This window comes from Cherax quadricarinatus, chromosome 63 (assembly GCF_038502225.1).
Source record: "Cherax quadricarinatus isolate ZL_2023a chromosome 63, ASM3850222v1, whole genome shotgun sequence".
NCBI classification, from domain to species: domain Eukaryota; kingdom Metazoa; phylum Arthropoda; class Malacostraca; order Decapoda; family Parastacidae; genus Cherax; species Cherax quadricarinatus.
Window position 1 is genome coordinate 7,317,916 of NC_091354.1, and position 13,293 is coordinate 7,331,208.

Genomic DNA, 13,293 nt, shown 5'->3' on the forward strand with positions numbered 1-13,293 from the left:
GATAATTACATGTTTGCTTTAAATTGCTCAACTTTTTAAAAGCTATTATTTGTTTTTGCTTCTTATAAATGATACTTTGTTCTTCCTTTAATATTTGTCTATAAGTAAAAAAATTAATTATGTTTAAGCGAGCTTTGATCACCGTGAAGCCTATATAAGAAATAAATTCGGATAAAGCGAAGTTGGTACTCTCAAGGAAAACAGCCATTGTTCTCTGGAGAAAGAGTTGCAATTTCAAAATGCACTGCATTACCTGAGATGTTAGCATGGCGAGAGAGCTCGATCCTAAGGGAGCCTTTGTCACCACAAAGGTTACCTCGCAAAGTCTTGCAAGCGTCATTAGTCAGGTGGCTGAGTGTTCCTAAACTGTAATATGTCGTTGTTCTAGACCTGGTAAATGCGAGTTACTCATTAGTGTCTTGAGTGTTTGCTCTGTTTCCTGTACTTGATTGCCGCTTGAGTGTTAGTAAATCTGTAGGTTTGTAAATATCTGATGTTTTTCACGGAAAAATCATTTATTTTAATGGGAATTTGCTGATCATCTTAAAACCTTGTAAAATCTGGGTTCGAAGGTCTAAGATTTCATGAAAACTCTGTACTATCCTTGCCAAATAACAATAGTCTTTAGCTAAGACATATGTATATCAATAACAACACTGCACTACTCAAGGATTCGAACCCATGTTGTACTGGCGTGCCTCATGGTAAGCGAGAACCACATGACGCTTTAAACCACAAGACCACCCACTGTATATATATATATATATATATATATATATATATATATATATATATATATATATATATATATATATATATATATATATATATATATATATATATATATATATATATATATATATATATATATATATATATATATATTGTATATGTACTTCTTGAGAAATTGTGATGGCGTTTCTTAGATCCCACAGGAAAATATTAATCGTAAAAAAAAAAGCAATTCTTTTTTTTTGTGTTGTCAACTATGAACTTAGTTAATTCATCTCATCTTCTTCAAAAGAAGGTGTCAAGATGCCGGTAAGAGGTTCTTGATCCAAAAACTTAGAGCTGTTCTACCCCTATTTTGCATCAAACAAAATTACCCTCTCCCCTACCCACATGTTTTGAACTAACCTTACGGATTTAGTGCTTTCCAATGAATATAATAATTCATCTCAACTCTACACGTCGCAGTAACTAATCGTGCCAATAGAGTTTAACGCTTTCCCTTGAAAATAATAATAATAATGATACGAATACTACTAATAATTAATAATATAATAATAATAATAATAATAATAATAATAATAATAATAATAATAATAATAATAATAATAATAACCAAGAATATTAATAATAATTTTTATTATTGCTACTATTATTATTAATTGAAGTTCAAAAGTTATTAACGTCGACTATATTTTTCCACGACCATTTATTTCGTCAAACCAGTGATTTAACGACGCTAAACCTCTTAAACCTCTCAGCCTCGAAGCTTTTATGGTTTAACCTTCAACAATTCCATCTTTTATTAAACCTTACGTTTTTAATCTCGTGAGATTATTATTATTTTCGCTTCCTGAACCCGAGTTTTGTAAGTCCTTATTCTCAGTATTTTTACCTAGTTATATCTAGAAATTCTAAATCAATAACCCGACGATGGGTTGCATCCTGGGTGGTGCAAGTTTATCTTATTCAAGACAAAGAAAAAAGGTATTAACTTTTAGTCTGATTTTCCTTAAAATTAAATCACTGTTGTGAATGTTATTTACTCATTATTTTCTTTTATTTATTTTCATAAATAGAATAAGGAGTTTACTCTATGGCTAAGTCGGTATAACTGTGTACTTGTAAAATAATAAAAATAATAATAATAATAATAATAATAATAATAATAACAGTAATAATAATAATAATAATAATAATAATAATAATAATAATAATAATAATAATAGTAATAATGATAATAATAATAATAATAATAATAATAATAATAATAATAATAGTAATAATAATAACAATAATAATGGTAATAATAATAATAATAATAATGATAATGATAATAATAATATTAATAATAATGATAATAATAATAATAATAATAATAATAATAATAATAATAATAATAATAATAATAATAATAATAATAAGAAGAAGAAGAAGAAGAAGAAGAAGAAGAAGAGGAAGAATCTTTATTTCCACAAGTACATGATACAACTTATAGAGACTTAGGTAATATTAATGACTTACTATATACAAAGTCCCAGGTTATGCAGAACATTTCAAGCAAGTTTGATTGATCTTGTCTCCCAGGATGCGACCCACACCAATCGGCTAACATCCAGACACCTACTTGTTCCTAGGTGAACAGGGACAGCAGGTGTAAGGAAACACGCCTAGTGTTTTCACCCGTACCGGGAATCGAACCATGGACAGTCAATATGTGAGCTGAGTGCGCTACCAACGGAGCTACGGGATACCAAATGGACTCCGATTATGTTCTCGGTTTTTATATTTACCAAAATAAACGATACTGTGAAATTTATATTTCACTTAAACTATGGCTCTGTCGAAGTTAAAAGATTCATTGCAAATAAAATATTAATTTCGAGTTTTTTTCAGGTTTGCTTTTCGTATCAAAACCTTTTTCTTTCAGGGATTTAAATACCTAAATTATTTTCTGAACTTGGCTCAGCGCAAAACTCAATGTTCTCTAAAATATTTTTTTTTTACGGTCTAGGATGATATAGGAGTTTTTTTTTCCTAGGTGATGAGAATTTAAATGGAATTATTTTCGTACTGTTGTGGAAAGAAACGTATACACAGTCTGCGTATGTAACTGTGTATCTTTAAGAGTCCGTGTATACTTAACAACCTATATACAGACAGCACTTTTTATATGCATAGCGCTACATGTATACATAAGAGGCTATGCATGCATAAAAGTCTTACGCAAATAAAATGCATTGCATACGTAATAGCCTTAGTATTCGGAACATTCTGCATATGGAACAATCTGTATACAGAGCAGTTTGCATACAGAACAGTCTGTAGGAATAGTTCTAGCGTATATTACAGTCATTCATTCTTGCTTTCATCTGGGTGACCCAGTAGGTTCCTGAACACGTCTCCAGAGCTAGGTATAAAGTCAACACTTTTACGAAATTTCATGCCTTTACTTCAAGACGACGTTTTGCACAGGATTGAGCTGTCTTTATTGTGAGCGATTTTTTTTGTTATAGACACCTTTCAGCTTGTGTTTCCCAGTCAGTAATCTCCTGAGTTATCGTCTAGGAAGCCACAGTTCTGTCTAAAAGCCACATTTATCACATAATATTGCAAGTGTTGCTATGTAGCGTCTCCACCAGTGACGATAGAGACCGTAATAGCATAATGTGTGTGACATAAATAAGAGAATTTACAAGAGAAACATCTCCCCCTTCCTTATTACCATGAAAATCTTATTCCAAACTTGATAAAATTCTAGAACTGCAATATAGATTTCGAGTTAACATACATTAAATTAAATAAAACTAAAAGAGATATATAGTGTGAATTATGTAATGTATTTTCATATTGTACCTACAGTTTCAAATATGAAATGAAACAGAAGACGCTGAAATTTCGAAATATGGAAAAATATCAGTTTTTTTTTAGTAAATAATATATTTCATCTTATCGTTACTGACAACATTGCGAATACTTAGTCAGTTACCAGGTCATCATTTCACTGTGATCTACATCAAGGAACGTTCTTCTGTTTTCTTTCAAAGGAAAGATAGCCAACTCTCTCATCATTATGGTAGTAAATGGGCAGTAAATACTGACAACTTGCAGCGAAAAGGCCACACACATGCATCTATTAAATACATCTTTAATAAAGGTGTTTAAAGGAGTGCATGGCCATTTTTCTTTAGATAGTCTGCATCCTAAATGTCTCCATGAACTAAACTCACTTTCAAGGTAGCAAGAAGGCACATGACTGCCAACAGCATGAAGGAAATAAAGACGTTTCGGTCCTTGGGCTTCGATCAAAATATACGGAAGAAACGTTGTCAATAATGAGAGCCTTATTGAATACATTCGTATCCATTTCCCTCTGCTCCAATGACCAAGTTAAAGGGATCAGTTTCAGTCAGGTATAGCTAAGCTGTGCAGGGCTTATAATAATCCCACTCCACTTTTATACAGTATTTATCTCCGGCACTTAGTAACGATTAGCATGGCTTTGTCTATCCTGATTACATGGGAGTAATTGAAGCAGGGTGAATAGCTCGTCACTATTAGCATGCTAATCACCTGGTAGAAATGTAAGCAGATTGCATACCTAGAACTGAAAGGATATCAACCTCTGAAATTTACACAAAGATTTATAATGGATCTTTTCTGCCAGAAATCCAGGAGTATAATTAAAAGGTCTGAAAGTAATTACGACAGCCATCGTTATCTAAGGTAGCAAAATGCACGCGAAAGTTGGCAACGCAGAAACGTTATTTATTATCGAATTACTTATAACTGTTTTACTGTAAATTGCATTAATTTCCCTTGAGTGGGGTACTTGGATGGTAGTGAAAGGCTCTTGATCCAATGAATTGGAGTTACCCCTGATGATATTTTGCCACTCACCTATAAATTTAGAGCTTCACCATGAAAATAATGATAATAAAATTGTTTAGAATATCACTTACAATGACTTAGTGATTTCACGTCATCCCGCAAGGTTGACTGTTTTCTCTCTTTTCCCTTCGTAACACTTTTATAACCCACAAACATTGCTGGCGTCACAGTAAACATGAGAGGTGGATTAAAACTACAGTTTAGTTAAACCATAGTGTTTTTAGGGAATTAAATTGTACTCACGAAATCGTAATGACACGATTGCAAACAAACCATACCACGGGTGGGAATAGAACCCGCGATCAGAGAGTCTCAAAACTCCAGACCGTAGCGTTAGCCACTGGACCAGCTAGCCATAATAAGATTCGTCCAGCTAGTCATGTTAACGGCTTTGGGGGGACTTGAGCTAGAGTTCGTCACGGCCACGCTAGCTGGAGATTCGTCTGTAAAAACTTGCATTTGTGGTCACAGTGGTGCCTATGCTAACCTTCCTATGGTGTAGAAATATACCTAGTTGGACGAATCTTATTGTTGCTAGCTGGTCCAGTGGCTAACGCGACGGTCTGGAGTTTTGAGACTCTCTGATCGCGGGTTCTATCCCCATCCGTGGTATGGTTTGTTTGCAATCGTGTCATTACGATTTCGTGAGTACAATTTAATTCCCTAAAAACACTACCCAGATGCAAAGGGTTATAACAAAAATCTTGCAAAAGAAAAACCATTAACAAATTATTTGAATTTAGTGAAGCAGACTGTACTGTCCGTATTTTTTTTACAAGGCTCTATGCATTGTAAGCTGTCTGGGGCCCTATAAACCACAACAAGAATATGAAGTCCATATTTTTATAGCGCTGAATTTACACAGCTAAGACCTCTTACTATAACTCTAAGCATATCCAAGTTTAGCTTAATCTCTGGTATATTACTACACCTATAACAGTCTTTCCATATTACTACACCCATAACAATCTTTCCATATTAATACACCCATATTAATACTTATTTACTACTGGTGAACAGGAACAGCAAGTATAATGAGCTGAAGAAGCCACTTGTTGCGAAACATCAACTCTAATAAATGTCCAAAACTGTAAATAATTGCCCTTGTCCACATCTTGTCGATATCACCATACCATTTTTCAGTTACCAGGGATTATTAGAGTCCTTCGGTAGCGAGAGGAATGTGGTAATTCTCAGCTTAATTGTGATCAATGAACGATACCTCTGACAATAATTTTGTGTTGTTCATGTATTATATATTATATAATAAATCAAAAGAAAGCAATTAGTTTCAGCAAGCCGTATTTCCACCCAAATTAAACCTATTAATGGATCCAAGTAGCTAACTGCTTGCCGACAATAGTGAAAAAAACATACACGTTGCAGGACAAGATTTTATCTTGACATTATTTCGCTCTGTTTAGAGCTTTGTCAAGACACGATAAAGATCTCAGCGTATTCTGCAAGGCCTTTCTTTTCTTCACATTAATCCGTAAGTCTCCATTTTAGACAGACATTGACCGCCTATTATCAAGACTGATAACCTCAAAATTACCTTCTACTGTCTCTACTGTCATAGTCGACGAAGAGAATGTAATAACGTTCGAAAACTGAAGCACCGAAACTCAGTATTTACTGAGTCTTTGGTCAACATCTTTCAGATGGTAATATTGCGTCTGAGCGACGTCCAGAAACCATTTATTGCAGAAGATAATCAATACTATACTTATTTTAAGTGTTATATCCATATGAGACACTTATGTAATATATGGGAATGTTCATTGAGGAAACGTTTCGCCACACAGTGGCTTCATCAGTCCAATACAAAGCTGAAAGATGTAAGGAGAGGAGGAGTTTGAGGCAATCAATCCCTCAACCTGGAGTCGATGTGTTCAATCCATCAATCTTGTAGAATTTACAGCATTGATTGATGGACTGAACACATCGGCTCCAGGTTGAGGGACTGATTACCTCAAACTCCTCCTCTCCTTACACCTTTCTGCTTTGTATTGGACTGATGAAGCCACTGTGTGACGAAACGTTTCCTCAATGAAGATTCCTAAATGCTGCATAAATGTCTCAATCTTCAACTAGTCGGTTTTCAAAACCATTCATCACACACATAAATCCATGTGGCTTATTCAGTAATTGAAGCGGTAAAGGCTCGAGTCTCTGTCTGCTGTTTACGGCACAGAAATGTTTAGTGAACACTCCTTGTTGCGACCACTACTGTAGAAGAGGTCTGCTAGCTTTAATATGCCGGTGGCACTAACAGGGCGCCGCATACCTGGGGATGGGAGTGTGGGTAGTTGATGCTCTCCCTGGATTAGGCTTTTGTTAAGAGGGAAAACAGCAATATTGATCCCGAGTCTGCCTAACCCCTTATCCCCCCTGGAAAAGTTCGTGTGAGTGACCTTGCCTACCACTGAAAGGGAAGATGCACAATACTCTTCCTGCTACCAGAACAGTGTAAACGCTTCACGTAGGGTGGAATGCATTTTAGAGATCGCAGAAGTTCCAGAGCTTAGGAAAAAATTACTGATTATAACGTTGCTTCCAGTTACTGCAACATTGCACCGCAAGACTTGCAGCACCTGTTTCGCTTTTCAATTTACCGATTTGAGGTTAAATATACATACAAATTTATGAAATTTAATCTAACCTCTACTAATCTAACCTAGCATAGCTAGCATCAACAACCTAAGACAATCTGTAAAAAAAAATGTTTTCTGTACGCAAGAAGATTTCGGAAATTGACACAAATGCGTCAGAAAACGAACGAAGGGTAAACTGTTGATGGGTTGAAATACGTTATGAACAGGTCAGATATGACACTTCCACAGGAGATAGTATACTCTATATTAGATTACAGTAGGTTATATTAAGTAAAGGTGGTCTAAACTGGATTTTTTTGGGATATATTAAGTTAGGTTAAGGCATGTTAGGTTGGGTTAAATTAGATTAAGCTTAGGTTGGGTTATATTAGATAAAGCTTAAGTTGGGTTATATTAGATTAAGCTTAGATTAGATTAGCGTATTTTAGGTAGGTAAGATTAGGTTAGGTTAAACTAGATAAGCTTGGGTTATATTAGTTTAGGTTATTATAGGTAGGTTAGGTTAGGTTAAAGTAGGTTAAATTAGGATAAATTGTTAATTTAACTAAGGTCGCTATAAGTTCTAATAGTTTTTGTTAGATTAGAATGTTTATCCTTAACCTTATCACAATTATCGTACATTTTCTCAGATATAACCGTCAATAACCACCTTATATAAGTGTTATGGCATCTACTAGCAGCAGGAGACGTATCATCACTTAATTCGTTGGAAACCACACGTTCAGTCTTACAGTGCGAGGAAGGGATGGTACAATAAGACGAGCTATAACGATCACAAAACACTTCTGAGTATATCGTGACCATGTCGTGCATATATTGATCTACTAGAAGAGGGTACTAAGCTAACACGAGAGAGTCTTCTGCTCTTCTTTCCTTGACTCACTCGCCTAAATAATACAAGACAGTTGTTAATTTAGGTAGACGTTGATAGTGTTCAGCAGACAGCCTAGGTGTGGGGATTTTCAAGTCCTCTGCTAGCTGTACTTTCAGTGCATACGGAATGAGTTTAATTTATTTAAATCAATAAAACTGCAAATTTGTCAAAGTTCCTCTTTACTTGCAAAATATTTTGTTATTTTAAAGGTCATTGCCGTAAGAAAGAGAGTTAAGTTGCCAACAACGATATAATGAAGAATTTAAAAATGAATGAAAAGAGCGAAACTTGTATATTAGTATACAAAAACATATTAATGTGTACGACTGAATATTTATTCTCCGTTAATACAAGATGAATCTCCTTTGATGAATGAAGCTTTTGTAAAATCTACTTGCGGAGCGAGTAGGTACGGGACAATCCTCTTATTGATCCAGCCTCTGCTCCGCTGACCTAATTCATGCGAGTCTTCAGATATTATGCTAGTCGAGGGAGCTCACACCAGCCCTCCCACACCACCCTTCAAATGAAGGCCTTTTGGAGCTGCTAAAAGTTTCTTGAGCTGGGAACTAGAGCTACCCTTCTCTTCCACAGTTCAAATCTGATTAGCTTCCCTTTCCCAGGTGTATGACCATTATGGGTACAGAACTTACCCATAAATATCTTTAATTTGTTCTACCAAACGAGAATTTTGCATCTATTTGGTGATATTCTCCTGTCTCGATGTGCAATGTAAGGTACCCGTATAATGACGTCTCTTTGTATTCTCTCGAGTTGTCTTTGTTCATACCCTACGTCATAACCCATGTGAAGACAACACAACAGAGGATATGATTGGTAAGGTAATATTTCGTCCTACGATTAAGGCCCTCATCAGAGAAATAAGAAACCAAAAATATTTCGACTTTCAACTAAGGCTGGCTTGGTACATTCAATGGTCTTATAGTGCATTAATCTGGTCAACGAAATATTATCAAGTAAAAAGGTTTAAGAAGAAGAATTTATCACGACAAAGTGTCTGCAGGATTCGTCAGCAGGTCTAAGTATAGCCATCATTCTAAAGATCACGTCCTCTCTGCTCCCTATCACATTTTAGAGACAATATTATCTCTATCATACGTGAGACTCAGCATTCTTCGACGAAGCCCTCCAAACATTTATTTTACAAGACTCACCTGAGTAAAGAAACAAAGCTACTACGATCCCATTTAGAATATAGCATACCATGACATTAGCATTGATCATGATCACATGACACTAGCAGTTACTATGATCGCATGACACAGGCAGTGATTTTCATTGCATGACACTATTAGTGCCAATGATCACATGGCATTATTAGTAACTATAACCGCATGCAAACAATTGCGGTTTGGCAATCGCAACTACATTAATATATAACAAGATGCAAAAACTGGTACCTGACAGAATCCTTGAGATCCAAATCCTTCCTGTAGCGCTTTTTTTTGGTGGGAATTCTTACCTTGTGAAATTTTTTATGAAGCTGGTGGCTGGTGGAGCCTCTTCACACCATGCTGGCTGGCTGCTGGGGTGGAGGCAGTGGAGCGCCGGGAGAGCTGCTAGGAATTTGCTGAGAAGGTAAGCGAGAGGTCACAGTACTGCAGTGAGAAGCCTGTGTTGGTAAGAAGGAAACGGGGCAGCTACTAAGAGCATGTGGAGACTGCAAAGGCATAGGCTCTTCTAATATCCTAGGTTTTCTAGAGAGGCTTGGCGTTGCTGTAAGGAGCTTCTGATGATCAGGAGAGCACGGGATCACTCAAGTTTAAGTGACACACAATGGCAGTTAATTAGTGTGGTCTTTACTTGAACACGTATGTGCGTGTATATAGATATATATATATAGACGAGATATAGTTACATTCGCAACATTCAGACGCTGAACTAGCAAATGAAAAATAACTATAGGCTATAAATGTTTAGTTATATGTCACAACCAACCAAAATAAAAAGTGACGCAACAACATTCCTTAAAAAAAGGATATTTTTTTTTTTTGTATATTACAAGGACATGAAGCTTCGTGCTGAGATATCGAAATTATAACACTTACACGCGCAAGAAGGCTTTAGGCAAATGTTTTTCTTGAAACGTTGGATGTTTTAATGTTAATATTAAAGTCACCATAGATAGCAACACTGTTTTGTTGGATCAGCTGGGAGGATCAGCTGGGAGCCGGCAGCAGACGAGGAAAAGTCTTCGTCAAAAAGTCTACGGACATCACACGCCTGATTTGACTAACACGGTGAGGGAGTGGTGGTGTGTTACTGAGGCTGGTGATGGTGGTTGTAGGTGGTGGTGATGGTGGTAGTGGTGGTGATGGCGGAGCGTTGTGTTGGAGGGTGGTGAGGGGCCGGTCGTACCGCCAGACTGCGATTACCTACCCCGGTTGAACTCCTCTTGCCAACTGGGACCGGTGACGGAGGTGGTGCGGCCTCACCCTCCTTCACCTCCCTCTAACCCCTCACCAAGACCCCTCTTCTCCCTCACCCAGACCCCCAGTCTCCCTCACCCAGACCCGTCGCTACTGCGTCGACTCCTGCGATACTCATCCCCCCTCCCCCACCCTCCCTCCATCCCTCCACTCCTTCCCTCCATCTGTACCACCCCACACCTTTCCTCTCTCCTTCCCTCCCCTCCTACAGCCTTCCCTTCATCCATATTTTGATTCTCCCACACCTTCCTTCTATCCATTCCGCTCCATACTACATCCCACTTTTCATCCCTACATTATTCCATCCACTATTCTTCAATCTTCCATTCTTTACGCCTTTCATCACCCTCCTTTCTCCTTCTCTCTTATTAACGTTTATACCATCCCTCTCTCACCGACCATAAGTGCTCTTCTTTCTCTCTTTTTCCATCCCTCTTCTTGTGTCTATTCGACTGTCTCTCTCTCTCTCTCTCTCTCTCTCTCTCTCTCTCTCTCTCTCTCTCTCTCTCTCTCTCACTCTCTCTCTCTCTATCTATCTATCTATCTATCTATCTATCTATCTATCTATCTCTATCTCTCTCTTTCTCTCAACCGGTGGCGCCCCCTGGGACAACTTCCTGTACAATTTGCTCACTACATTAGGTCATATCCTCCTATTCCTTCACCCTTTCTCTCTCTCCTTCTCCCTCTCCTCTCCTTCCCCCTCTAACCACCGCTTTCCTTCTTACCTCCTATCATGTTCCGTATAAACCCCGCCCATTTATTCTCCTTCTCTCTCTCACTTTCTATATCACTATTTCTCTTCTTTTCTTATCTTCTCTCTCTCTCCCTCTCTAACACACTCCATTTTCCTCGTATTCTTAACCTTCTCTCTTCATTCTTCAGCTTCCTCCTATTCATCCCCCTCCTCCTTCCTCTCCTACACTTTTTCTCCTTTCTCTGCCCCATTCTGTCTCCCCCCCTCCCTCCCTCCCTCCATCAGCTACTCAACAATGGCGAGCAGTACCATTAGCCTCAGCTGCAGATACAGCGAAAATCTCTTTCAAAGAAGGCTAATGCAAGTTTTATTTACTAGAAAGACTGACACGTTATTACATTCTCTTAGTTCGTTGATGTTCAAACGTCTCGAGGCTCGAGCAGCTTGTAACACTGAGTTCCAATGAATTTTGAACCTCCGAGACCCGAGCAGCGTGTTGCTCTGTGTTTGTAAACGTTCTAGTTCTCGATTCGAACAGTGTGTTGCTTCTCAATTCGATTCGCATCCCTTATGAGCGTGCAGCTCCCTGCTCTGAGATCAATGATTCGAATGTATTTACCGACAGGCGTATTTCTCTCAGTGTAAATACACCAGGAGTTTCAATTATTTCCTTCTTTAAGAATTTTGTGGGGGACAGGTTACATGTAGCATTAGAGGCCAATATATAGTGGAAAGAACTTAAATCCCTATTAGCGCGCTCAACAGCGTAAACAATCAATTTAAAGCAATGATAGACTTCCACAGTTCCGACTCGGGAAGGCAATTCCAAGTTTTCCGTGAGTTACTGCCTTCCTTGAAACCAGTTCTAGACCATGTGCAAGAAAATGTGTACAGCAGACGTGCAAGCAAACACAGGAGAGCTCACATGAGGGGAGCAAAGTTACTAGTTATGGGTGATTTCAATCACTAGGAGATTGACTGGGAAAACCTGGAGCCCCATGGGGGTCCCGAAACATGGAGAGCCAAGATGATGGATGTGGTACTGGAAAACCTCTTGTATCAATATGTTAGAGACACTACCAGAGAGAGAGGTGAGGATGATAAAGCAAGACTGGACCTTGTATTCACCTTGAGTAGTTCGGACATTGAGGATATCATGTGTGAAAGGCCCCTAGGAGCTAGTGATCATGTGGTACTGTGCTTTGACTACATAGTTGAGCTATGTAGTAGCTCAACTATGAGTAGCAGGAATAGGATGAGAAAAACCAGATTACAAAAGGGGGGACTACACAGGCATGAGGAACTTCCTGCAAGACGTTCAGTGGGAGAGAGAACTAGCAGGAAAATGATGGACTATGTGACAACAAAATGCAAGGAGGCAGAAGAGAGGTTTGTTACCAAGGGAAACAGAAATGATGGAAAGACCAGAACGAGTCCATGGTTCACCCAAAGATGTAGGGAGGCAAAAACTAGGTGCACTAGATAATGGAAAAGGTACGGGAGACAAAGGACTCAGGAAAATAAAGATATCAGAACCAGAAACGAATATGCACAGATAAGAAGGGAGGCTCAGCGACAATACGAAAATAGCATAGCATCGCAAGTCAAGTCTGACCCGAAGCTGTTGTATAGCCACATCAGGAGGAAAACAACAGTCAAGGACCAGGTAATCAGACTGAGGAAGGATGATGGGGAGTTCACAAGAAACGACCAAGAGGTATGTGAGGAGCTCAACACGAGATTTAAAGAAGTATTTACAGTGGAAACCGGTAGGACTCCAGGAAATCAGAACAGGAGGGTACACCAACAAGTGCTGGATGAGGTACACATAACCGAGGAGGAGGTGAAAAAGCTGCTATGTGAACTTGATACCTCAAAGGCGGTGGTACCAGACATCTCTCCGTGGGTCCTTAGAGAGGGAGCAGAGATGCTGTGTGTGCCACTAACAAAGATTTTCAATACATTCATTGAAACTGGGCAACTACCTGAAGTACGGAAGATGGCAAATGTAGTCCCAATTTTTAAAAAAGGAGACAG

At 38.1% G+C, this 13,293-nt stretch overlaps 1 protein-coding gene across 2 annotated transcripts in view; it reads right to left on the bottom strand.

The window, feature by feature from the left end:
• Positions 1–10,525, bottom strand: part of LOC138854587 (sodium/potassium/calcium exchanger Nckx30C-like) — a 472,208-nt gene extending 461,683 nt beyond the window's left edge. Inside the window, exon 1 of one of the 2 annotated variants that reach the window (XM_070098628.1) lies at positions 10,179–10,525. The gene's annotated coding sequence lies outside the window, so the exon portion shown is untranslated. Of the gene's footprint in view, positions 1–9,592 lie in introns of both variants that reach the window. The other variant, XM_070098627.1, reaches the window with a different exon arrangement.
• Positions 10,526–13,293: the final 2,768 nt, after the last annotated feature.